At 37.3% G+C, this 26,163-nt stretch overlaps 1 protein-coding gene and 1 pseudogene across 4 annotated transcripts in view; one reads left to right on the top strand and one right to left on the bottom strand.

Annotated features, from left to right (window-relative positions):
* Nln (neurolysin) overlaps positions 1 to 23,566 on the bottom strand; it is an 83,442-nt gene extending 59,876 nt beyond the window's left edge. The window contains exons 1-2 of one of the 4 annotated variants that reach the window (XM_019209462.2): positions 23,365 to 23,566; positions 5,144 to 5,313 (exon numbers count right to left, since the gene is read on the bottom strand). The gene's annotated coding sequence lies outside the window, so the exon portion shown is untranslated. Of the gene's footprint in view, positions 1 to 4,390; positions 4,414 to 5,143; positions 5,314 to 12,797; positions 12,907 to 23,364 lie in introns of those variants that run through there. The other 3 variants (XM_019209461.2, XM_033761160.1, XM_010637257.2) reach the window with 3 other exon arrangements.
* Positions 13,127 to 14,114, top strand: LOC104871443 (annotated as a pseudogene).
* Positions 23,567 to 26,163: the final 2,597 nt, after the last annotated feature.

Genomic DNA, 26,163 nt, shown 5'->3' with positions numbered 1-26,163 from the left:
TGGAGGTACCTTAAGACCATAATGTTAAGTGAAATAAATTAAACACATAAGCTTAAATATTACATGGTTTCTCTTATATGACAAACCAAAAATATAAATACAGAGCAAAATAAAAGATAATAGACAGTAGGGAGGCAGATCTTTCTAAAATGGTAAGGGAATTAAGAGATGTAGAGGCCAAAGGCATATGCTGGAGGAGACAGCCTATTTAACAAATGGTGCTGAAAAAACTGGTTATCTGTGTGCAGAAGATTGAAACTGGACCCTTTCTTCTTACCACATACTACTATATTAAAATCAATAAAAGATCTAAATATTAAAATGGAAATTAAACCTACTGGAATATAAAATAGATAAAACACTTGAAGACATAGGAGTAGGAAAGGTCCTTCTAAAACAGAATCTCAGTTGCACAAGAAATAGCAGCCAGAGTCACCAAATGTGATTATAACAAACTAAAAAGCTTCTGTACAGCAAAAGAATCAGTCAGTAGAGTGAAGAGACAACCTACAGAATGGGATAAGATTTTTTCCAGCTACTCCTCAGACAGAGAACTACTATATAGAATATACAAAGAATTGAAAAAAAATTAAACCACCTAAAATTAAAGATCTAGTCAAGAAATGGGAAAGAGAAATGAAGAAACACTTCATAGAGGAATAAATAAAAATGGTCAATAAATATATGAAAAAAAGCTCAACATCTCTGGCTATCAGAGAAATGCAAATTAAAACAATGCTAGGATTCCATCTTACTCCAGAAAGAATGGCAATCAATAAAAAAGCAAACAATAACTAATACTGGCATGGCTGTGGTAAAAAAGGAATCTTCCCTCCCTGTTGGTGGGAATGTAAGCTAGTAAAACTATTATGGAAATCAGTGTGGAGATTCTTCAAAGAACTGAAATTAGAAATTCCATATGACTCAACGATCTCTTTGCTAGGTATCTCTCCCAAAGAGCTTACATTTTACTACGATACATGCACACCAATGTCTATAACAGTACAACTTGTAATAGCTAAATCCTTGAAACAGCCTGTATACCCATCAATAGATTGAAAAAGGAAATGTGGAATCTGTACATAATGGAATACTACTCTGCTATAAAGAACAACAAATTTGAGACATTTGTAAGAAAATGGATTCAACTAGAAAAGAGAATGTTGAAATAAATCAGACATACAACCTTAAATGTAATATGGTATCTCTCATTTGAGTAAAGCAAAGTGCAAAGCGAATAATGAAAGATGGATGAAAGCGGGGCCAGGGATTTAGCTCAGTGGTTACACCACCTGCCTCGCAAGTACAAGGACCTGAGTTCGATCCCTGGTACCAAAAAAAAAAAAAAAAAAGATGGCTAGAAGTGGTTAAGAGATGGATCTCTTATAACAGGGAAGTGGTCCAAGGCAACAAGTGCAAAGTCTGAGGAGGAGAAGGGGGAAATAAGTACAATAAAGATACGTTATGTAGAGGAACCTAACAACCTCAATTAATATAAACATTCTATGCCATAACATGAGCTAAGATTAATAATAATGAGAATGAAAAGTGGGATGGGGAATTGGAAGAGTGGGGGAAGGGGAAGAAAAACAAAGAAGCTATGGTAGATGCATATAACCACTCCTCAAGGTGATTGTTAACTGTATGAACTGCAAACAGGTACTGACAAAAGAGTTTTAAAACTACTTCTAAAAAGATAGTTGCTGAAAGTTAACAACAAAAATGTTTGCCACTGTAAAAGATTGAGAAAAGAATCATGAAAACTCAGAAGGCTTCTGAATTCAGATTACTTATGGGTGTCTTTAAAGTCTTGTTTCATTTTAAAGAAACTGAAAAAGTGACCAGTGATCGAAGATGTACTTTAGGTGCAGTTCATGAAAGGAGGAGTAAGAAATGCCAAATGAAGTTATTCATTCTGTACAAAAAGGCCTTGGTCTTAGACCAAAAGATTCAGGGATATATACTGCACTTTTAAATTTGCCTATAATATTTAAGGAATTTCTTTGGGCCGGGTACCAGGGATTGAACTCGGGACCTTGTGCTTGCGAGACAGGTGGTGGCACCACTGAACTAAATCCCCAGCCCAGGACTTTTTTTAATGATTCTATTTAAAACAAAATTTTTCAACTTAAAGGATGACAGAGTGAGCAATATCTCTATAGAAGCCAAAAGAAATGATATATAAAATATGAGCAGAGTAATTTGTTTTAGATAGGAAGAGAAAGTAGAGTCTCAGTAAAATTAACAGTATAATGGAATAGATAGATAATGGTAAAAATGTGAGATATTTGAATTTCAGAACTCAAAAGTTTAAGTAGTACGAGAAGATGCAGGGAATTTTCTTGAAAGTAGATGGCTGAAATAAGGTGAAGAGCACAAATTGAGAATCTAATTTGGATAAAGGTCTAGGTGAATATTGGAGTTAGTGGGTGACTGGCCTGCGATTAGAAAGAATGGATAAGAAATCAAAATCTTGAAGAACATGGTTGGGAGAGGACATGACCCACAGGGTATAGAATGGGAAAATGATACCCCAAGGTTTAAAGGTACTTTTTGTGGTGCTGAGGACTGAATCCAAGGCCTTGTGCATATATTCTCCCCGATAAAGGTGCTTTTATCAAGTGGTGGAAGTACTTATCTAGGAGTATTGCTGCAGGTAGAGGTGGCAGCTGGGGAACCAAGATGCTGATGTTTTCTTCTTTGTGGTATTGGGTGTGGAAGAAAGAAGAATGTAGGAGAAATATTTTCTTCAGAGTCGAGTGGATTTTAGTAAAAGTTAAGAGAAGAAAGGAGGTTATGGGGCAGAACATGAAACAGTAGTTTTATTTATTATGGAAAGGTTCCAGAAATACTAATAGGTCTACAGTGCAACAGATAGTTAGATATATATACTGGTTGTCTAGCCACTCATCTTTTTTTCACATATATACATTTAATCGCATATAACATTTTCATCCCAGTACAGATGCATCCCTAACCCTTCATAGTTCACATTCTTTGAAGGTGGATGCTTCCAGCCCCAGAATCCTTGCTTGGAACACTGAGAAAGAGACTCATTTCACTGACTGCAACTGAGTGAGCTCATGATCGTGATAGCAGCTGGCAGCCATCCTATGAGAAAGACTGGAATCTGATATAAAATGACATAAACACTGTGAATGGTAGAATAAAGGAAGGAAACTAAATATTTAATGACATCACTGAACTCTTAGATCAACTAACTCTGAAGTCTGACCTAGAGCCAGACATTCCAGTTGTGAGTCAATAAATACCCTCTATTGTTTAAGTCAGTTTGAATGTGAGCTTATATTTTAGCTTCACATAAGGTCATAAGTGATGAATAAAAGCTAATAAAGGAGGGCCGGGGATTTAGCTCAGTGGTTCTGCCACCTACCTTGCAAGTGTGAGGACCCAAGTTTGATCCCCAGTACCAAAACAAAACAAAACACCCCCAAAAAACAAAAACTAATAAAGGAATAAGTATATGTATGTATGTATGTATGTATGTATGTATATATATATATATATATATATAAACCTACTGTGGCCAGAGTATAAAAAATGATGAAAGGTCTTACGTTCCTGATGCTGATCCAAAACGTGAAGTTCAGTGTGTGGCATTTGATGAAAAATTTAAAATAATTATTCTTGCAACCCTTATGGACACATAGAATCAAAGGCTCTAAAAAAGGATACACTATGACCATGATTAATTGTGCTATCAAGGAAATTTTATCACAAACAAAAAGCCTGGCCCTGGGATTACTGAGTTATATGAACAGTAAGTAGCAGGATAATATTTAAAACAAAGTACTTCTACTCTTCTCTCCACTTCTCTTAGAATGAACTGATAACTACAAACAGATTCACTGCTGCTTAATAGCTTTAAAATAAAATTACTTTAAGCATTTCACTGATAAGATGATGTCCAGTGGTTTTCACTAAATTTCCTAACATTTAGCAAAAGGTTGAGTGAGCGGTCACAGTACACCTGATTTTACTTTAGTTAAATTAGGAAAATTATCACTTCCTCCACCTGGCCAAATGGATACACAATTCTATGGTTTCTATCACAACTAATGAAAAGCTATCCCTTCTTTAATGTAATCTTTCTTGAACATGGAAGGGCCAAAAAGAAAGGAAAATTAGAAATAATGATGCAATGGGTCAACAGAACACATTACAATTTTATATTTTCGTTTGTCACTTTCTGGGATTTTATCTTTATTTTAGGATTTACAATTTTTGTTACAGAAAGGAGGCTTCTCTATATTCTAACTAAAATATTTGATCTATTGAGTATTTTCCCTCTCTATTGCTTCTGCTTTTCCTCTTTTTTTCTTTTTTTTGGTTTTTTGAGACAGGGTCTCACTATGTAGTTGAGACTGACCTGGAATTCACTATGTAGTCCAGGCTGGTCTCGAACTCATAGCAAACCTCCTGCCTCAGCCTCCCAAGTGCTGGGATTACAGGCGTGAGCCACCACGCCCAGCCTGCTTTTCCTCTTCCATCTTCATTTCCCTTCCCCCTTTGTTACATTAAGCTTATCAGATGCTTTGGATGCTGGTGCATCAATCTCTTCTTCAGCTGCCTCTGGGAAAACAGTGTACCTGGAGTCATTCTAATAGTTGTGCTCATAATTTTGAAGACACAGGAAGACTTTGACTTTCTTGTAACAGAGAGCTAAAAAAAAAGTTGAAAGCAGGAAACACAGTGTGATTCCTTTCTCTCCAGGAGGCACTATGCACAGTTATTTGAAAATGAAATTGTACATGAATCACAGATCCTTATTGCCTAATTAAATACTAATTTTTTTCCTCCCACAAAATTCAAGGTTCTGTATTATTTGTTTCAACCACACTTTCTTCATTGGTCCCTTTGTCTTTAAGTACTTTTCAAAATATAACCCTGTGAAATTTCTAATTAAGAAATAATATATAACACTATAAAGAAACTGAAAGGAAAGTACATCTGTGATGGCTATAATCTTCTGTGTCCAAAAAACTAGTGCTTAGGCCAGACTTTGACAGATCTCCAGGCTGCAGAATTTCACTCGGACAAATGAGTATGCCACAGTTATTCTGAGTTAATTATTATCCTGAAACTTTCTGTGGAATGTACTTTCAGAAATGTTCTGACTTACTGGAACTGTTTTTCTTTTGAAGCATAGTTTCAGGGCCTGCTTTTCCTCTTATGAAGGTTATCTTTGACCATCCTAGTTCACCCAGATTTGAGCTTCTATCATCTTTCATCGTATCATTCATTTTAGACATGAACTGCTGTCCTCTACATGTTCAATAAATTTGTCTTGTACTGTAAATGAGACAAGCACATTGTTAACTGCATATTCCACCCCAACACCCCACACTCTGCTGAAATGACAGTAAATGCTGATACATAAAACAAGATGGGACTGCTGTGGTGAAAACACTGCAGCAATACTATCCTCCTTCATCATCACAAATAAACATTCATACAAGAAAATGTGTTTTATCAGAGCCAGACTACTCTCAAAGTCCATTATGTAAAATGCCTCAACTTTCATGTCTCTATAATTTATATTTTTTCTATCCCTTTTCTATAGAGTTTCTGTGTTGTATTATATGGTTTATATAATACTTCCTGAAATTTTCCTAGATTCTTTCAAATACTTGGCAAATACTCCAAGTATTTGCTTTGAAAAAAAATGTTTTGCTGAAGATTGCCATTGAGGTCTGCATTCAATCAACCTCCCTCCATCCAGTCTGGAATTTCTGTATATGTTTACTTTAATTATTTCTCTGGCCTATTTCATTAGAAACATTTCCCTCTAATCTTGATTTCTGTTGTTCACAAAGTTGTCTTTTCCGTCCACTGCTTTGACAATATCAGCCCTCTCCTTACTTGTCAGGCCATAGCTCAAATTCAGCCTCCAGACTCCCTTCATCAGAGCATACAGGGCTCCTCTGCTTCATTCCCCAATGTGGAAGTCCACTCACACACTTGACTGCAACTTACCTATTCCTAGCACTTAGCCTACTTCCTCTGGAAGCCACTGGCCAAGCAGCTTCTTATCCACAATACAGCAGCCATAAATGGTTACTTAAATTTAAATGAAGAGTAAATAAACAGCTGATGTCTTCAACTGTTGCACCAGCATTTTTAATGTATTCCACAGCTACTTTTGCTAAGTGGCTATCATAATGGGCAGCACACAGAGAACACTTCCACCCTCTGCAGACACTTCCCATGGGCAGTACCAACGCGATGACCTTATTTCTGAAACTATACCTGAAGTGAATATATGTCAAGCAGCTCTGCCTATGCCATCCCACGGGTGCCCTTTCCCCTTCTAATTGCAGATCAGGTTCCTAAAACGTTTTGAAAGGAAGAAGGGCAGACAAAGAAAGGATGAGAAAGTCATTTGCTGAGTTGTCCTATGTGTCCAGTAGTGTCCTTATACACTGAGACTGCAGCTGAGTATGAATAAACATGATTTTCAAAAGCCTGGTGACATCATGATTACAATATAAAAATGGCTTTTCTCCCTATGAGATTGTTTCAATTTCATATTCTTAATTTTACAAGTGAGAGTTAAACTTATTAACTATCCTCAACAAGATAGATCAAGTTAGAAAATTTACCTAAAACTTCCCAGTATTAGACCTGCACAACAAACACACTTAAACTTACTGTTTTCTCTTTGATCTGAGTATCTTTTCATGCCACACATCCTGCTACTGTCCCAAATGTTTAGCATTGCCAACTTGTGAACCTCTCTCCCACAGTCCCAGTTTCCTCTCCTACTGAAGAAATGTTCCTCCATCCTCAGCATCATCACAGAACACTGCATTTTCCACTCTGTTTTAATTGAAACTTGGTGCTACAGTTTGGGTCTTAAATATTTCCAAAACCCCATGTATTAAGTAAGGGCTTAGTCTCCAACCATGGTACTACCCGAAGGTGACAGAATCTTTCATAAGCTTATTTAATACTTTTATTATTTATGTATCCAAGATACAAATTGTTCCATCTGAGAGTGTTTAGCTTCCATAGAGCTTTATAGAAATCCCTGATGTGCAACAGGAGACAATACAGCTTTGTTGTAATGGCATGTATTGGATACTTGAGTATCCTGAATGTTGTTCACAACTTTTCTTTTGAATGGACTGCTGCAGTGTGGGATCCAATTCAGGAGTAATGCTTAATAGTGACTGTGCCCTCCAGTGGCATTTAATTATAGTCCTTAAACATAGGGAAACATTTGTTACTTGAGTCACTATTCTTTCAACAATGGATGTTTCTGTTTAAGGAGCTTTTAATTTGATTCGGGATTAAATTTTTTGATGAACAGCATGTTCCAGAATTACATGCTGTAGTGTAAGTCTAAGTCAACTTTTGCCAGAATTGTTACTTATGCTGTTCTTTGGGAGAATGTGGAGAATTAGTGTTCACATAGGCTATTTTAGTTGGATTTCTGAGTTAACAGGAAATGTAATATTTATCTATCTCCATTTTATTTCTAGTAGGATTTTTTTTTTTTTTTTTTTTTTTTTTTTGGTACTGGGGATCAAACTTGGGTCCTTGTACCTGCGAGGCAGGCGCCGGAACCACTGAGCTAAATCGCCAGCTCTTATTTCTATTAGTTTTAAAGAAAGATGTGTACCCTATTTAGTCTTTAGCCTTTACTCCTCCCAAATTTCCCATTTACTGCCTCTACTTTTTTGCTTATCACTTATTCTTACATATTATTCCACTAAAAATGGTCTGGTAAAAGTCACTTTTCTTTTCTGATTCTTTTTTCATTTTTCTTTAAAAATTTTTGTTTTTTGAGCCACGCCTCCTCCCTCCCGGAGCCGCCATCGCTTCAGCGCTAGGAAGGTAGCTGCATGGGTGGCCCTGAACCCCCATAACGCCCCCTATCCGCGCCCCCGCCGACGCACTCTCAGTCCTCCTGACTGTGCCAGTCTTTGGACCCACTCTGCAGAGGCAGAGGTGGTCATGAAGGGTATTTTTCTGAGTTCCCAACTTTGAACATCTTTAAAGAAAGGGCGTGGGAAACCTGTAGTAGAACGGTGTGGAGTTCAACTGTTCAGAAGGTTGGGGATCTCAATCTGGGCCTCACAGCCTGAGGTCAGTCCGCATCATGGGGTTCAGCCATCAATTAACTGAGATCAGAGGTCTTGAGTCCTAGCTCTTTCTGATCCATTAAATGGTAAATATACTATATTGAAAAGTTTGTTCACTGCAGACCTGTTCTAGACTGCTTCTTGATTTCAAATGGTTTAAGGGTGATAAACTAGTGACTACCACAGGTGTTCAGTTTCCAAGTTGTGCTTGATCATATTGTGTTGCTGATTGCATCAGTTGAGATAAAAAATGGCAAATATACTATATTGAAAAGTTTGTTCACTGCAGACATGTTCTGGACTGCTTCTTGATTTCAATTTAATTCAAATGGTTTAAGGGTGATAGACTAGTGACTACCACAGGTGGTCAGTTTCCAAGTTGTGCTTGATCATATTGTGTTGCTGATTGTATCAGTTGGGATAAAGGATTGTGGTTGATTCGATGAGCTGTTTTCTCTGATGTTATGAAGATGATAATGTCTGTGGGTCGTTAGAGACCCAGAAGCTAGGGCGCAACCATATCAGGAAAATTTGGGTGATAACCCAGAGATTAAACCAAGGACAGCCCGATAACCAAAGTAAGAATGAGAAAACACTTAAGCAAGACAGACAGACAGACTTCCAGTTCACCAATGGCAAAGAGTAGGGCAAATGATAATGAAAAGGCCGATAGTGAACCACCAGGACACCCTGAACTCAAAGCACAGGAAGTAACAAAACAGATCAATCAGGCTCTGGAAAAATTCAAAACAGAAATAATTTCCCAGATAACCATAGAGATGGTGAGCAAAATGAAAGTCGTGATTCGAGTCTCTAGAGCAGAAACTGACAAAAGAAAAAAAAAAAAAAAAAAATGAGCTCAGGACCATGATAGAAGCAATGAAGGCCCAGCATAAGAGAGAAATGGAAAAAATAAACACCCAACATAGGAAAGAAATGGAATCCATAAAACAGGTTCAAATAGATATCCAGGAGATTAAAAACTCCATTGAAAGTGAATGCAACAGAATAAAAGAATGCGAAGATGGACTCTCAGATATAGAAGATAAGATTGCAGTCAGTGACCATGAAAAGAGAGGTCTCTTAAAAATAGTAGGGGATCGTGAGAAATCAATCCAACAACTCCTAGATGATGCAAAGAAGAATAATATAAGACTGATAAGAATCCATTAAGTAGCAGGAGAAAATACAAATGACTTAAAAAAGTTGTTCACAGAATTAATGACAGAAAACTTCCCAAACAGAGGGGAAGAATTTGACATTCAGATAAGTGAGGCATATAGGACCCCAACTAGCCACAATAAAAAAAAAAAATCTATACACACACACACACACACACACACACACATATAAAATTTGAATTTTTGGAAACTTTAACTGTGCTGTCAACTTTGGAAAAAGTTATCCCAATTTACTGTGTTGAGTTGGCACTGTACAGAAATTGACAGCCATATTGGTCTAGCAATGTTAATTTTTTAAAATTTTTATTTTATTTTATTTTTTTCCATTTGTACAGGGGTAACGCACTGTATTAAATATGTAAGGTTGGGCTGGGAATTTAGCTCAGCAGTTCGGTGGTCTGCTTTGCAAGCGCAAGGACCTGAGTTCGATCCCCGGTACCAAAAAAAAAAAAGTAAGGTCATGTCTACGTGAGTTTGATTACAGAAACTAATAAAGTATTCTCTTAATAATGAAAAAAAAGAATAAGATAAGACTACAAGAGCAAGAAGCAATTTAAATATGTTCAGGGACCATTTTCATCTTCAGAATTAAGGATTATTTTAATCTTACATTATTGCCTTTTCTCTTTTACTTTCCTTTTCAGTTTTATTTTAGGATTCCCTATTTTTAATGTTCACACAGAGATTTCTTTAACCAAAATACCGAATAGTTTCTCTGGTGTGAAACACTGTAATAGTACACAGGATTCTAATGAGATAATTAATAACGTGAAATAGGAAGTAAAGGGCTAAAGGTGTAGGGAAAGTGGGAAGGGTGGAGGAAAGGCAATAAGGGAGAGGAAAAAAAATATGATAAATTGAAAAAATGGAAATAAAGTGTTTGTAAATGGGGAGGGGAGGAGGGGGTAAAGGGAGGGCAGGGACAAAGGGAAAAAATGAGAATTAAGACCTGTCATGTAAAGGTACAAGATCCCAATGATGAATGTAACTGTACTGTATACCTAGATTGTACCAATAAACTCAATAAAAAGAAAGAAAATAAAAAAAAATTTTTTTTTTATTAAGCCAGGAATGGTGGTGCACACTTGTAATCCTAGCACTCTGGGAGGTTGAGGCACAATGATTCTAAGTTCAAGTTCCACCTGGATAACTTAGTGAGACCCTAGCAAATAAAAAAAAAATAAAAGGACTAGGGATAAAACTCAGGGTGAAGGCCCTGCATTTAATTTCCAGTTCTGCACATTATAGTATTTTTGTGGTGCTGGAGATCAAATCCAAGACCTTACACATTCTAGGCAAGCACTCTACCACTGAGCTAAATCCCTAGTTCCTTATGTCTCTCAACATTTGCTGGCTTCTCCTCCTTTGTCAGTCATGATTCTGTACTTGGTAGTCTCTTTTCTCTTCAGCGATGAGGCTGTTCCTCTCCTACAGGTTATACAATCATCTATAGTCCCCATCCAGATCTCAAGCTGGAGTTTGAGATCTATTGACATCCAAATGCAACATATTCAGTCTAATCTTTCTCAAAAATTTCCAGTCTTAGCTTTCCACTCTCTACCAAGGCACCTATGCTAGAAATGCATTACACATAACTGGTGCTATCATCACCAACCAACCTTAATATTTTTAAAGAGGTCAATAAAGAGTTTAATGCATTTTCTTATTTAATCTTTCCAACTAGACAAAAGGCAGGTATTTTTAAACCAGTTTTACTGGGCATAATTAAGAAAGAAACTCATTCAAGCTCACACAACAGGTGTGGGGCTAAGATTCAAATTTAGTCCTGACTCTGCAGCCTACTTTCTTAACCTAAGTAGTAAACATACAAAGGAAAACATCAAATTTCTACCAATTGCACCTCCCTCATCCTCCACCCTACTTTTAAATGGAGAGACAGTAAGGTAAATAAAAGCATACATACTTATATCACTTGTTTGATTTGTTATCTGCACTACTCCCTGATGGAATGCTGCAAGGGCTGTGGAGGAGTGCTCCACTTTAGCTTTCATTCAACTCAGAACAACAGGCCATGTAGGCTTGGGCAGCTGTTAGTCACCCATTGCCAAAGACTAAAACAACTCAAGCTGGGTGTGGCAGAGCATGTCTGTAATCACAGCACTCTGGAAGGCTGAAGCAGGAAGATCAGAAGTTTCAAATGAGTGTGGGCAACTTAGCAAGACTCTGTCCCAAAAAGGGGGGAAAAAAAAGAGCTGGGGATATAGCTCAGTGCAAATGCCTTCAGTTTAGCCCCCAGTACCATAAAACAAACAACAACCTCAAACTGGGACTACTCGGATAGCTGCCCTTCGGATCAAGGTCTCATGCTTTTCCAGAACCCTTTAATGAATAGTTCTTAGGTAATCAAGAAAAACTTGAAAAAGTATATTGCCAGGAAACAGTAAACACTTTTCATAAAGAACTCAAGCAGAGGTTCCTATACTTCTTATCGATAAAGATTTAGTGGAGGCATCCTGAAAAAACTTTATATGTAATAAAGAATATCAATTCATGTCATTCCTCCCTAGAGATACTGATTTGTTACTTCACTTGGAATTACGACTACAAATCCATCAGTTCTTTAATAAATACTTAACTGAGGTTACACAAAACAGTTATTGCCTTTCAAGAGCTTATCGACTTGTGAAAAAGAAACACAGATTCAAATATCAGGTAGTAATCTACACAAATAAAGTAATAGGAATGTAGAGGACACAGCGAGACACACCTAAGCGACACACCTAAGAAAGACTTCAGTGAGGATGTAACTTTCTAGCTGATGAGGATAGCTGTGTGAGGTATGGTAGGTATGTGGATTTAATGGAGTGCAGACTGGTCGGAGGTAGGGCTGAAATAGGTTAGACAGTGGCTGTGTAACCCTCAGTAATTTTCATAATGAAGCTGACGGTGAAGACTAAAATCCTTTAATTGGATTGGACATTTCTGAGGCATGACAGATTAAAATGTTTGATAGCTTGGAGCTTAAGGACAGTACATAATATTGGTGACTGCTAAATTTTGCAAGAAATTCTGAGGCCATTCTTTTTGATTTTCCATCATATGAGGTCCTTCTCTTTCCTACATGTACACGAAACCTTAGAACTTGGTTTTCTTTTATACTCTTTGTTAAAGTATTTTTATTAATATTGGCTGTTAATAACAGCTAATAAGATTTATCTATTAGAACATAATTTTACTTCAACCAATGCTTGTGGAAGGTCTTTTACATTCCAGGGAATGTTACTCTCACATCAGCTACTTTCAATTGCAAATTCCTTAAGATTAATGTTTCAGAATCTATATGTCAATTACTTGTTCACACATATATTAAATACAAAAATAAATCTGTGTTAAAAATATTCTTTTCTTAAAAGATTGTTTTGACCTTTTATCTAAAGGAAAACAACATATGTTTTTATACTAATTAAACCCCTATATAGTACCTGGTATTCATAAAATATTTGTTGAGTGAATTAAAGTCTGTGTGAAAACTGAACTTTATCATTACCTGAGCCAGCCATGGCCTAGTTAGAGATACATCAACACGGCTGACTGATGTATTTCCCCATAGATCAGGGAGCATGGACTGCAGACATTTTCCTTCTAATTCTCCAGAATGTAAGCTCCTAGGAAACAAAGCCCATGTCTCAGTTATTTTTGCATTTCTTGGTGAACACAGATAGCAGAATGTATTTAGCATTCACCACATGTGTTGTAATTGTTGAATCAGTGAGTACAGAAAAGAGATGGAGGAGCACTGCCACCTCTAGTGTACCATGCTGGAGCTGCACACCTCCCTCCATCCACATCCTTGCATTTGTTCCAACCTGTTAAAACATGGTGCATTACTATAAAGTTCCCAGTGTGCAGAGACATGCTTCACCTCAGGACATCAAGAAGATATATAAAAGGGCCAGGGATTTACCTCAGTGGTGCTGCCACCTGCCTAGTAAGCATAAGGTCCCAAGTTCAACTAGCATACCAAAAAAATAAACAAAAAACAAAGAAGACATATCAAAACCCGGCACTAAAGTGCATCCAGATAACAATCCTGAGAATAAGAAGCAGAGTAAAAACTCAAACAAGTGGTTGAAGTGTATGAGGTTTTACCACATGCTTAAAAACAGGACATCAATGACAAATATGGCAAATGGTTGAGAAGGTGGAAGTCACTTTGACAGTTCGTTTGAGTTCGGCTTCATATTCTGGAACCCAGATGATGTCTTTAGGAATATTTTGGTGGAAGGACCCATTTTCATTCGACTTCTTCAAAGACCCATTTGAAGATTTTTGGGGGGAACCAAAAGGGTCCTCTTGGTAGAAAAAACCATTGTGTAGGCTCCCTTTCCTTTGCCTTCAATGGCATTCCTTTCTTTGAAGGTGGATTTTCTTTGTTTGAGACATGATTTACTTCATTCAGTCTCTAAGTTATGGGGGCTTCAGTTCATTTTTTTTTTTTGAGACAGGGTCTTGCTTTGTAGTTCAGGTGAGTCCTGAACTCACTATGTAGTGCTGGAATTACAGATGTGCACCACTACACCAAGCTCTCAGTTCATTTTTGTTCACATTATTTGGCGGCAGTGAGATGAGCAACTTCAAATCTATTTCAAGTTCTAAGATCATTCATTAATGGTAGAGAAATCACAAAGAGAATGGCTGAGAACAGTCAAGAACAAGAAGTTGAAGAAAAGACAGTTAAAGTCCTTACTAAATGGTAAGGAGCAGCTGCTACACTTGGATAATGAGTGATTAAATGCAGGAATTTAAAAGAAAGGTTCAATGGTTACAAGCACCATTTGAAGATTAATAGGAACTTTTTTTTGGAGACAGGGCCCTTCCATAATAGATCAGGCTGGTGTTTGAACTCTCAGTGGTCCTTCTGCCTCAGCTCTCAAGCGCTAGAATTATAGGTGTGCATCACCATGTATAGCAGGAACTTTTATTTGAAGATTTCAAACAAATTTGATTTTCAGTGTAACTAATTGTAAATAAAGTATCTATAAACAGCTCATCAGAGCCCCTCTTTGTCACTGACTTTTGAGTTTACTGTTGGGACCACACAGCAGGACGATGTACACATTTTGCTTTTTTATTAAACATGATCCAAAGTAATTCTTGACTTCTGAGTAGTGCTAGGACAAGACTGTACTCTAACACCAGCACAGATCTGCTTTCTGTTGTGTGTCAGCCTGCTGCGAAGCTAACATTACCAGGAGTTATCCACAGTAATAATTTTGTTTTTCAGTATTTAGTAATGAAAGATATTAATGTATCAATCCTAATATATTTCTTGTTTAATCTACATTTTAAGGATGGTTTTTAGTTGTGCATGGGTGCTGGCAATTTAAGTTCTGACATCTATTTAAATAAGTAATACTAGGCTTAGATTTATAAGAGCTGATAAACTGGGTCTTTGTTATTTGCTTTTAAAAAATGAAAGAAAATAAATGTGAATATTTGGTACATGCTTTCTAGGGTGAGAACTGCACTTTTTTTGTGCCTGTATATTTTATGCTTGGGCTTCTAGTGTCTCTTCATTAGCACCTCAAGTGAGTGCTGAATGTATAGAGTATATTCTTATTTATAAATAATGATTTAGCAATTTTTTTAACATTTCAGAATGATAACATTTCTGTAGGAGTGGGAAGAAGCAGCTGTACACGTTTTCATTCTTAGAAGTGTGTTGTAGTTATATTCAATACATTCGATGTAAGATCATTTAAGGGTAATATGCATGGCAAAAGCCAGAATGATCAAAGTGTCAGCAAAAGTAAAGGTTTTTTCTTTTGCAATAAAAAAAGAAGAAATGAGAAACTTAGATTTGTCTGTCCTAAAATAATTGATTGCAGTTCAAGACTGCAAGTAAATCAGGCAAGAGATGAAGCTATCAAAAGAAGGTGCTAAAACAACAGTATCATTGAAGACAATTAAGTGAAGGATGTATCATAAGGATATTGCGAATCACGGATATAATCTACAGATCATTGAGTACATGCATAAGTAAAGTATTACAATTCTGCTGCTCTTGCTTCCACCTGCTGGTCCAGGAAAGTAATTTCTTAGATGAGTAAAATTGTTTACTAACACTAGAAAAAATACAAAAACATTATGCTTTCAAAGTTCGCCTTCCAGGGCCAAGGATTTAGCTCAGTGGCACTGCATCTACCTTGAAAGCACAAGGTTCTGAGTTCAATCCTCAGCTACCTGGAAAAAAAAAAGTTCATCAAAGTTCTCCTTCCAAAGTAACAGTACACTTCCTATAAAGAGCCATTCACACAAAAAAGTACAGCATGAATTCAGCTGCAAATATTTTTAGTATAGAAAAGAATTACCCTAAATCTGGAAATATGTAGGCCTTTATTCTGAGTGTTAGTGTCTAATAAAGTAAAAAATGTGATCAATTTCCTTTCGTTGCAGTCTTCCTCTTTTAGTATTAACAAAAGTAGTATATAAATTTGATGACAGGAATGACCATGCCTGCCTTGCATGAGTTTGATCCCCGGTAGAAAAAAAAAAAAAGAAGAATGACCATGTACAATCTTGGTCTCAGATAGTGAAAATAAATTTTGAAAATAATACCACATACAATCTCAGTACATACAACTTGCAACATTTGTAAGATTTTAAAGTAGTACTCATTACACAAAAGCTCCCCTAAGAATGAACAAAGACTTATATTTCACTTTCTTAAAATTTCTTATGACCCATTTATTAAATTTATTTGTACGTTTGTGACACACAATGAGTACATTCATCATGAGGAGTTGGATCTTAGTCCTTTTTATTCCTCTTCCTTTTTTCTCCCTCCATCACTAGATCCCCTTCCCATCTACAACTGGTCTGTTTCTTTTGTGTATGTGTGTATGTGCATCAGGGCTTGAACTCAGGACCTCACGCATGCCAGTCAGGTGCTGTCCTGCTAAGCTACATTCTTGTCCCCTACCTTTCTGTTTCTTGTCTACTTTTTATCTTAACTCTTTAAATTATTTATATTTTGGATTTCTCATTAAGAGAAATCATGAGATATTTAATGTTCTGTATTTAGCTTAGTATTATGGTCAAATGACTTAAATTTATCCTTCTTTATTGCAAAATACTACTCCTGTGTGAATATATACCACATTTTCTTTATAAATTCATCTGCTGATGGGCATATAGGCTCTTTCCAAGATTCAGATATTGTGAGTTATACTGCTATAAATATAGGAATCCATTTATTTTTCTTATTTTTCTTTTTCTTTTCTTTTTTTATTTGAGACAGGGTCTCCCTATGTAGTTGTGACTGACCTGGAACTCGCTATGTAGCCCAGGCTGGTCTGGAACTCACAGAGATCCTCCTGCCTCAGCCTCCCAAGTGCTGGGATTACAGGCATGTGCCACCACACCCAGCTCCCATTTATTTTTTAAAAAATAATTTTATTTTAGGTTTTGTAATAGAAAAGTCCTTGTTTCCAAATTTCACTGAAAATAAATTAAAAAGGACTGTTTAGGGCCGGGGATTTAGCTCAGTGGTTCTGCTGCCTGCCTGGCAAGCACAAGGTACCAAGTTCAATCCCTGGTACCAAAAAATAAATACGATAAAAATAAAAAGGACTGTTTAAAATTCTTTTCCAAGAAATATGAATAAAAATAAAAATGTTAAGGTTCTATAATAAAAATACTTAAAGATTCTATAAAGCACTATATACCACCAGAATTAAAATACTTGTCCTTTGTCAAAGAAAACTTTTAAAAAGGTATATATTACAAAGTTAAAAAGAATTAAAACTTCAGTACTAAATAGTAACACAGGATGAGTTTTATTTTCTCCTAATTTTCTGTATGATATAACTGCCTTACTAATTACAAATTCTAGCTGGGCATGGTGGCACATACCTGTAATCCCAGCACTCAGGAGACTAAGGCAGGAGTATCACTGCAAGTTCAAGGCAAGGCTAGGGTACATAGTGCGTTCTAGGCCAGCCTGAACTACACAGCGGAGACCCTGTCTCAAAAAAAAAAAAAATTATAGGTTCTAAATACGTTTAGTATAAATGAACATTAAAGGATTTCTTCTCCTTCTCTTTCTCCTCCTCATCTTTCTTGTGAGAAAGGGTCTTGCTATATAGTTCAGGTTGGCCTTCAACTCACTACGCTGTCCAGGCTGGCCTTGAACTTGTGGTGACCCTCCTTTCTCAGGTATAGGTAAGTACGTACATTCATGCCTGATAAGATTCAATTTTGTAAATGGCTTAAATATAGCCACTTGAGACCATAGAAAGTGGAAAACCAAGTGCTGCTTCAGAAATGAAGAGTTCTTCAATAATTCATTAGCAAAATGTCTTTCCATATACATGGAAAACCGCAAGTCATAAAAGATAGTTTGCTTTTATTTTTCACTAGAAGCAGAAGTAAATTGCTTCTGGCACATTTAATTGGTGTTTGGGGCATACTTTTCACAACTGAAAGCCTTAGTAACATGTTACTCAGAAGAGTTTCTCTCAGTACATTACTTAACACAGCCATTTTGTGGGGGTCATCTACACATGTCTATTTTGCTGTGTGGCCTTATCTTAGGTCTGGCTAATAACTAGTTTGCTTTTCTTTTTAAGACTGGTTCAATTGCAAATAAGTGTTTATTGTTCTTGCATGTGATAATGGTATTGTGCGAATGTATTTTGAAAAAATACTTTATTTCAGGCTGGGGATTTAGCTCAGTGGTTCTGCTGTCTGCCTTGCAACCACAAGGTCCTTGAGTTTGATTCCTGGTACAAGAATAAAGGAAAGAAAATCCTAAGAAATGCTTAGAACACAAGAAAAATATATTTCACTATAACATGAAAATTCATAATCCAAAGTCAGAAATGCATCTTAGCAACCAGCAAGTTCTAATCCTAGTCATCTACATGTACCAGACAAAGATAATGATGATTTAATGGGAAATGCAATTTAGAGTTACACACAAGATGTTATATTTGGACAAAGAGACAAGGCTCTGACTGGGGAGCCAGAGAAGGCCCCTTATTGGAGGGTGTGAATAGCAATTATCCAGGAAAGGATGGGGTAGGGTAGTCCAGAAGCAGGAAAGCAAATCTGGAAGGGTGAACCTGAATGGCAAAGATCCTATTTCTTATCACTGACATATTATGTTACAGGAATTACAACCAATGTGGAATTCAGGAATGAGAACTGGAGAGCAATAAGCATGGTTGGTGATATTCACAAGACAAGATTCTGGAGGTTTTTTTAATGTCATGCTTGAGAGCTTAAATTTCATATTATAACCAACAGAAAGCTATCAGTGAAAGACTGAGGTCTCTATTTTAGCTAGACAGTCTCATATCTGTGGGAGTTGCAAAAAGTTGATTTGGGGAGGCAAAAGGAGACCAGTTAGCAGGATGCAATAATCAGATGAAGAGTAGGAGGGTACGCAATCATGGATGAATAGAGGTATCACATTGGAGAGACTCAGACAAGATCAACTACAAACACAGGTAAGTGGAAGAACATTCTGATGCAAAAAATCAATTTGGAAGAAGAGTCTTGTAAATCAAACAAAACATACCTACGAATAGGAGCTTAAAAGAAGGGAAGCAGTCTGACAGCACTGTCTGTGGGGCCTCAGCCAGCGATTCAACATGGAAACTGCCACTTTGCGAGGTTCCCAAATAGCTGGCAGGGTCCAGGACAGACTTGGGGTATAAGGGTCCTTTGCCTCATTGACCTCCTCTCCAAAGAGAGGTCACTGTAGCCTGGCTGCATTTTTTGCAGGCACACATCAGGGGTGAGTGACCAGGGGGCTGCTCCCTCGCTCAGCCTGCCCATTTGTTCTCGGATACTGGGGTGGGATTGGGGTGGGGTGCTGGTGGTGGTGATTGCTGCCTATGTTGGGAGTCTTCAATAATGGACCCCAAGCTTACCTGAGTCACTGCTGGGAGCTTGCAGTTTATCCCAGGCAAAGTGGGGCATTCATCCTGCACACAGAGATAAGACTTGTCCAGTTTGAGTCCATACTCAGCACCCTGGGTTTACTTAGCCTACACTAAGCTCTCACAACCCAGCTCCAATCCCAGAACTGTCTCTGTCTGACATCTAACACCAGTCCCTGGACACCTAGGATTTACCTGGGGTGATGTAAGCACCTGAGGCACAGCCGAGTCTCCACCCTGCATTCAGCCAGAACCCTGGTCTCAGTCCCTGACTAACATAATAGGCTGGTCCTCTGCTTGAGGAACAAGAGCTAAATGGCTGCCTGTTCTGCCTGTACGTCAGACACCTGTGAGACACTACCCAGTGCTCTACACTCCCACTGTACTGGCAGAAACCTGCCCACATTAGCCTTAGGCAGTTTTATTTCCCCACTGAGCATCCACAGGTCTGAGAGTCAGATCTGAGAACCCATAAGAGCCTCCACATATTGGGAGCCTGTCCCATAGATACTGGAATATATAATCGGGTAACCAGTATTGGTCCCCAACCAGAAGGAATCCACAACAGGAGCCTCAGAAATGAGGCCCCACACCTTCCCTAGCTTAAACAGCTGCCACCAAAGGATTAGGGAGAGAGACACCCTTGAACTGATTGTACTAAGTTAGCCAAGGTGACAATTGTGGTCAACTGATCCCCCTGGCATGCCAATACTTAGACTGTCTGGGGAGCATAAACAATACTACAGCCCAGTACCAAAGAATTGGATGTAACCTTCCATCCCTAATAGAACAGGTAGGATTTTGGGACAGACTCAAAGGCCAAAAGCCATCTACACCTAGAAACCAGCTCTGAAAAGTAGTAATTACTTAAAGAGGTTTTGATACTACTAATAAAACTGCCTATATAAGCACCCTAAAAGATTTAATGCAGAGAATTAATAAACAAACATACAAAAAGGAAACGAGGAAACACTGTAAGATGCAATCCAAAATACCAAAATCACCCAGAGCAAGCCCAGAGGGCAATGCTGTGGAAGAAATCAAAAGCCTCCCAGCTGAATTTTATGAAATGGTAGCAGCGGAAGTAGAAAAGCAGATGAGTAAGTCCCTAGACAAAAACAAAACAGGAATACTAATTACACAGATAACTAACGAGATGGTGATCATAATGAAGAAAATGGTTAGTAAATCTAGAGTAGATACAGATTTTTAAAAAATAGAGGCCTTAGGGAAACCGTGAATGCCCAACATAGGAAAGAACCAGTATGCCATAAAGCAGATGCAAAAAGATATGTGGGAGCTTAAAAATTCTATTAAATGTATGTACAGCACAATCAACCAATGTGAAGATAGAATATCAGCTCTAGAAGACAGGGGTGTGGTTGTGATTATCAAATGAAAGACTTCTTAAAAATAGCAAAGGACCTTTCATATTTGGTTTGTCCATAGCTAGAGAGAGGTGTTCAAGATGAAATAGCAATTTCTACTGTCTTCTGTATTAAAAAAAAAAAGTTCCATTGTCTGGGACACATATTTCATCATGGATTATACCTGTGGTTCACAAAAAAATGTTATTTGTTTAGTGCTTTTCCACTTTGACTATAATTTTGTTGAAATCATATTTTACTCCTACTTTGTCTGTGCTTATCTGGTAAAACTTTGTACTTCTTTGGAAAACAATGGCACTTTAATTTAGATAGTTCCCTTCTAGTTATCATGCCATTGAATTTTATTTTTAAGCATGTCCTGAAGATAGCTGTCTTTTAAAAGGAAAGCTTAAACAATGTACTGTCACAATTGTTTGGGATTCTGTCATTTTTAGTTTATATTTTTTCTGTACTTTCCATTCTTTGTTTTATATACATCCTCTTTTCATGAGGAGTTTTTTATGTGCTTGTTTTCAAGAAATGTCATTCAGCTAGGTCTAATTATCAAATTCAGGATAAAAATGCTATTCTTTCACAACTTCCAATATAATGAGAAATTTGTCCAACCATAATTTTATCAATATGGCCTATGATTTTAAATTTAAATTATATATGTATATGTATGTATATATATATATCTTAAAAAATAAATGGCAAAACTGGAAGGACTGTGTAAAAGATGGGACATCAAAGTATGTAGTTTAGGTGACAAGGTTGACACTGGTACTTACTGATGAAACATTCAATTCAGCACTGGAAAAAGAAAATATTAGAGCAAGCAAGATTGGGTTTCAGGACACAGTAGCAACTAAGTTTCAAACATGAGTATTTCTGAGTGCCTGTGAGATAAGAGTGTGATGATCTGGCAACAAGATGTATGAACCTGGAGACACTTGTAGAGTATTCAGATGTCTAATACTTAGACTGGATTGAGTCACCTAAGATAATGTGTAGATAGCAGTGGGAAGTCTAAAACAAAAAGGAAGACAAAAAACAAAACAAAACAAAAAAACAGAAAACAAAAGATTGCACAGCAGCTGAACCAAAGGAAGGTGTCAGACAGGAGGATATAGGGAAGAGATTTGGGCATACATGTAAGCTAGTGGAAAGGAGAAAGAAAAGAGACTGTACACAGAAATGGAGACAAACACTAGAAAACCAGGACTAGAGAGGCAGGGCCCAGGAAAAGGACACTTCTAAGAAATTTGAAGAATGTTCAGAGAAGAAAGTTAGAAATTTATTGCTCTGGAAGTTTAAAAAAAAGAAGTGGGGCCAACAGTCTATGTTAGTACATGGAGACCAAGTAAAGTTAGGACTGGAATGTGTCCAATAGATTTGGCTACTGATACCTAAAACTTACGTGTCCTTTGATCACTGATCCTCTTATTCTCTAACAGCCACACTAACCCACTAATTCCTACTGAACTTAGAAACAATTCGATGTTCTGTTTTTTCCTTAGGCTTTTATATAGGTAATTTGTTTAGCATAAATATAAGACTTCATATTTAGTTCTATTCAGAATCCCAATATGAGACTGGTATTCCAGAGTAGAAATCCTCTGGAATTTTAATTTTTCATCTTTACTTGAAGTCATTTGAAAATATTATTTGGTAATCTAGCTTTTCTCTTGCCACAGATAAAGCATTTGTGGCTTTTTCTTCCCAGTGTGTGTGTGTGTGTGTGTGTGTGTGTGTGTGTGCGCACACGTGTGTGCAAGTGCACAGGGAACTGACTCTAGGTCCTCATAGATGATAGTAAGTACATGCTATACCAGTGAGCTACATCTCCAGGTCCCATTTGTGATTTTCATGTGTTGCTAGTTCTTAATTTTCCATGTCCTTAGTAATACTTTTTTCTTTCATAAATGCACTGTACACATTGACTCTAATAGTCTTTACAAAAATTATATGAAGTATTTAACATTAATTCTGCTAGGGTTGAAGAAACTGAGGCTTATGAGATTACACAAGCATCTGAACCAAGGAGGTCAGCCTTCAGAGTATACGTGGTTTGCTTGTGGCACATTCCTTTTCTTACAGTTATTTTTATTAGTTGTGACACCTGTGCATTGGGCACACAACTTACTCAATGCATTATTTTTAAGCTGTGGTAAACAGGGGATTAGAGAACATCCTCCCCTGATGTTTCATGTCCAAATCTTATCAGCCTTCAGGGCCCAGTTGTACTATGTCCTTGTCCTTCCTTTTTATCCAGCAAGTAATCTCTTTCCCCTAAACTCCCATATCACTCTATCTACTACTGTTTATGAAATTTATCACCTTCTACCTAGTATTCTAATTATTTCAATGTGTGCCTTATCATCCTTACTCTGCTATAATGCCTTGGCCTTTTAACCAACAAAATAAGAGCTAGCACTGTGAAGTATACTTCTGCATTTCCTAAGCATTCTATAGGCTATTACTCATTATGTTACTTAATTTTCCCTGTCTGATGAATCCACACAATGAATTTATTTCACAGAGTGCTAAGAAAAACACTGTTCCTGATAATTCTTAACAACATGCTTTTCCTCGTCCTCATTGCCAGAAAACTCACAGTAAAACTCTGGACAATTAGTGACCTTAATGTTCCTTCAGAATTTCTGCTTAATATTCTCTTCCTTTTACATTATTTTATTAATCTTCATGTACATTTTTAGAGGTTATGATTTAAATCTGAAATGTCCCCCAAAGTCTCATGTGTTTGGAAGATGACTGAATGATGGGGCTCTATACTCACCCAAGGTTCATCAACGGTTGAGTTCAGTAGGTGAATGTGGTGTCAGGGAGGTGGGCCTGATTGGAGGCGTCTTTAGCTTGTGCCTCTGCAGGTTTTATCTCCCTCCTTCTCCTCCTTTCACTCTTGGCTGCTATGGAGTGAGCAGCTGTCCTCTGCCTGGCCTTTCACAGTGCTGTTTCTGCGTTGAAACCAGCTGAGCATGACTGCATTGGTGAGCCAAATAAACCTTTGTCTTAATCCTTCTGTCTTTGCTGAAACAAAATATCTGACACCCAAAATTGAGGAAGGATTTGGCTTAGTGTTCACAGAGGTTTCAGTTTATAGTTGGCTGACTCCAAGGTAGGATGGCATGGCAGAGGAGAAACAGCCCACAACAAGCAGGCAAGTAAGGGATCATGGCCACTTCTTTCTGCCCCTTTCATACTCTATCTAGACTATCGGGATCAGGGGGGTGCCAAAACAATCAGTGGATTGATTTAGTTAACATACACCCTTAATCCCAGCATCACACACTCTAGATCCAGCCACCTCTATAAAAGCCAGACCCCATGACTGCATGAGGCTTTGAGGGCACATCTAAACACAAGCCATAATACCTCTCTTTCTTTAAATTCTCAGTATCAGGTATTCTGGCCCAGTGACAGGAAAGCTAATACTTTAGGTAAGCCACGTCAAGTACATTTTGGTAAGGAGGAGAGTATAAAATAAACTTTAGCTGGGTACGGTGGTGCACGCAATTCCAGGAGGCTGAGGCATGAGGCTCCATGAGTTTGAGGCCAGCCTAAGGTATTTAACTGAGTTCAAGGTCAGCCTACACTACATAATGAGACCCTGTCTCAAAAAACCAAAACAAAACAGACAAAAAGAAAAATGTTTGCAAGCAAATAGGATTATTTATCCATTTATCCTGGTGATATCTAGTACAGTCCCTTGCATATAGTAACTGTTAATGTCTGTGGCACAGGGAATGAGGTTTTGCATATAGTTTTCTTTTCTTTTTTTTTGGTACTGGGTATCAAACTCAGGACTTGTACTTGGCAGGCAGGTGGTGGAACCACTGATCTAATGAGATAATTGACCATGTGAAATAGGAAGAAAAGGGCTAAAGGTGTAGGGAAAATGGGAAGAGTAGGAAAAGTAATAAGGGGAAAGAAAAATATATGACAAAATGAAAAATGGAAATAAAGTGTTTGTAAATGGGGAGGGGAGGAGGGGGTGAAGGGAGGGCATGGACAAGGAAAAAATGAGAATCAAGACCTGTCATGTAAATCTACAAGATCCCAATACTGAAAATAATTGTACTGTATACCTAAAATGTACCAATAAACTCAATAAAAGAAAAAAATAAATTTTTAGTCAGGTACATTCCACCATCCACCATTTCTGAAATATGCAATTTTTCAATGTCATAACATTTTCAATGAGCAGTTATAAATCAGACTGAATTACCTTGGGCTCTTTCTGTCATTCCAATAAAGTTTTCATGTTTTTACTTCCCTTCAACTACTTTTGCGCAGTTAGGAGGGAACATTACTTATGCCATGGGATGGGCATGATATGCATTCCTAGGATATGAATTTGTCATTATGACTTCTTTGTGTTGGGTACTTTTTCCACCAGTTAGGTAAAGCTGCACGGCGTTATTTTTTAAATCTGACCAATAAGCACATCTGGCCTGCTCAGTCCTATGTATTCCTTCAGTTCCAAGTAACTCCTGGAGTCATGAAAGTCCAAAGAGTCTGGCTTCCCTTTCCTGAGCTGACTTCAGACTTACCTACAAGAAATTTGCACACTGTTCCTTCTCACATTGATTACTTCTAACCCAGTTATTTCAGAGACTGGCAACTCCTTCAATTCTGCATATCCAGGCAAACAAATTTGGAGGAGCTTTGCTTCCAGAGTATTAATTAATTAATTATTACTCCTCAGAGCTACCAACAGGGTTTGCAAGGCACAAAGTGACTGCTTGAATAACCCACAGATGATAAGGAAATATGACAAAGTTTAAGGAAATATGACAAAGCCTTTTAATATATGGCTTCTTCTCTGCCTTAAGCCCAACCAATATATACCCCAAATTCCTTTACATCTGTTGTTTAAATATAAGCCTGACAGCGACCTTCCTACTGTAAATTACTGTACTCTGTAATTTTTCTTATTACACAACAGATCTACACTGGCTCTTTTAATACTTAAGACATAGTAATTTCCCCTGACAACTGGCATTTTGCTTAACGAAATCTGCAACTAAACATTTGGTCTTGGGTTTGAAATATCTATTTTCTATTGAATATTTTCTACTGAAAGGTATACCATACAGTTGATAACAAAATGCTGAAAGTAGGCCTATGCTCTATTTTAGATATAAGCAGTGGTACATTTTCAGTTACAGTTACTGATAGCAACTTTTCTTCCATCCACTCAAAAATATATTTATTGAGCATCTACAATAGTGATACACCATGCTAAATGCTAAGGTATAGAAAAGAACAACAATTTCAGAAAATTTCTCAACTAATAAGGACAAAAGCATTATTAATGTGTGTTTACAGAATTCAGAAGGACATGGTTTAGTAGGGGTCAGGTAAATTTACCTGAAGGACGAGCTAAGCTGATATCATCAACACCTCTTAAAATCTAACTAATTTAGAGATCTGTTTACTCTTACACTCCCTGCCTAGACTGATAGCATTAAGCCAGGAAGGCAGGGTTTCCCAAGTTTAAAATAACTGTCTCAGCTCAGTGGAACACGGAGATCACTTTATAAATAAATATATATATATATGTGTGTGTGTGTGT

This window comes from Fukomys damarensis, unplaced genomic scaffold, assembly GCF_012274545.1.
Source record: "Fukomys damarensis isolate Sample0158 unplaced genomic scaffold, DMR_v1.0_HiC HiC_scaffold_1, whole genome shotgun sequence".
NCBI lineage: Eukaryota > Metazoa > Chordata > Mammalia > Rodentia > Bathyergidae > Fukomys > Fukomys damarensis.
The sequence above is the reverse complement of the archived record's forward strand: the minus strand, read 5'-3'. Positions and strand labels throughout refer to the sequence as shown.